The 2136-nt window shown below is 40.5% G+C and overlaps 1 protein-coding gene across 2 annotated transcripts in view; it reads right to left on the bottom strand.

Annotated features, from left to right (window-relative positions):
- rhbdl1 (rhomboid, veinlet-like 1 (Drosophila)) overlaps positions 1-2136 on the bottom strand; it is a 45101-nt gene that overhangs the window by 7305 nt on the left and 35660 nt on the right. The gene's annotated exons all lie outside the window — the stretch shown is intronic.

Raw genomic sequence — 2136 nt, 5'->3', positions numbered from 1 at the left:
CGAATAAAGCTGATTCTGATTCTGATTCTGATGTAATCTTCATGATAACGTGGATGATATGTAGTGAACAAACATGTGTGAGGCATCAATACTGGAAAATATTACGACAACTTGTTTTTCCCATATAAACTTTCTGCAGTCTGACTTTAGTTCACCACCTCACCATCTGCGTCGCCAAATCCCATTTTGTCTCCAAAATGTGCGTACGCATGGGGGGGCGAGTTTGCGTGGAGGGCCGCACATTCTCCTGCCAAGTTTGTTTTTTATAAATCACAACCTTTGTGTGAGAAGTGCCGTACGCACATTTTCAGTCCCGTTTTGTGTGTACGCCACGTTTATAAAAGAGCATTAGATAACTGGAGAACACAGTGTAGCCTAAATAACTAAATACCTGTTTTTTAGTACTGTGCATATATCATCAAATGTCAAAGTCTGGAAATACAGGCGTTAAGCTCTCGCGCTATACACTTGATGTCCCCTTTATTGGCCCAAACTTTAATACTGTTTGTGACAAAACCTGTATGAAGAAAAGTGTGTGTGTGCATTAGTTGATACTGGGATTTTGGCAAGGTGTCTACAATCACTCTAATTGTTGTAAACATATAAATACTGCAGCGACCACCTGCGTAATGCTGCATGAGGTATGCAGGTAATCTGTGATTTACAAAGGGAACATTGCTTACAGATGTGCGTACGCACGGTTTATAAATCAGATTTTTTTGTTGGCGTACGCCATTTTTGGCTTTTGGGCGTACGTACACTTTTAGTAATGATCCTGCAACATGCCTTCACTCTCACATGAGGAGAAGGGCAATCTTTAACCAAACGCCAATCCATTTTACGCATCTTGTTGTCACACTGTTAGCAATGAAATGCATAACTGCTCAGGGGATCATTTGGAGAGTCAAAGAAAGAGTGCTTTCTGGTTAGAAGTCACAATTATAAAAACAACATGTAAGGGGTAGTGTATCTTTAAAAACAGCAAGAAGTCACAAGTTGAATTTGTGCGCTACATGGTTCCAAGATTTCTTCTGACAATTTAGCTGGAGCTGCATGACTTCTGGGGAGTCACGTTCACAGCAGTGGTTGAAACTTCACTGAACCTGAACATGTCTGCTGATTGAAACGGATGATAATGTTTGATGGCAGATGGCCGGGAATTTATTGGGTTGAGACCGGACCAGGTTTCAAGATTTCCTTCAAAAAACAAAAAACCCTCATCAAAGCAGAACTAAGACGTCCCTTAAAGGAATTCCCAGCAACACACATCAAGCGTATCAGACCAAATAAACTGTCTGTTTAGCTGCTACAAGCACACAGTTCCAGTTCCAGAGACTTTGCTCTGGGCCCGTCTGTGCACTTTGATTTCTATCCCTGCTGGCAACAGCAACATTAGTTAAAGTGATTTGTCAGATGTAACAGCGCCTCGAGAGTTGAAGAGAATGTGGAAGGCATTTCACATGTAAACCTTGTGACAGAAGCTTGCACAAATAAATAAAGTTTTATCAAAAGCTCTCAAGCAGCATCAAGAGAATCCTCTGCTTGTTTTTTTTTTCCAGTGGACATACATAAACAGTCTTAATAATTAATAGAAGTGTCTGAAATGCCAGTGCACTTCATTGATACAAATGACGAGCACAGTGAAAACATGTTATGGTGGGGTGAGCTACTCATCAAGTTCAAAGAGCTTCTTCAAATACCTCACAAGGAATATTCAATGGCCCTTTTCCAAAAGCTGCTGGGCAGTAAAAACTATTTATCACATTGATGTGATCCTACAGTAGCAGGAAAACGTCCAACACAGATTTCTTGTAAATGAAATACATATTTAAAATATATTTTTAAAGGTGCCCTGCCAAACGTATTTTATTACTTTGTGGTAATGTCTAAAGTTCTACCATGGACTCTGTAACAATTTTTGTGGAAAAAATGCCTCGTTACCTTGTTTCAAGCCCTTCTAGTGTGGTATAGAAAGCCTACAGGAAGACTCGATTTGTGCCAGTTCCCATTAATATTCAACAAGTTAAGCTGCTTGACTCTGATTGGCTAACAGCTAGCCAATGAAAGCCTGGCTATCAGCCTCCTTTACCCAGCACAACTGGGAGCGCTCCTGAATAGTAATGAGCTCAGGCAACA

This window comes from Etheostoma spectabile, chromosome 21 (genome assembly GCF_008692095.1).
Source record: "Etheostoma spectabile isolate EspeVRDwgs_2016 chromosome 21, UIUC_Espe_1.0, whole genome shotgun sequence".
Classification (NCBI taxonomy): domain Eukaryota; kingdom Metazoa; phylum Chordata; class Actinopteri; order Perciformes; family Percidae; genus Etheostoma; species Etheostoma spectabile.
Note: the sequence above shows the minus strand (reverse complement) of the source record. Positions and strands in the feature narration are given on the sequence as shown.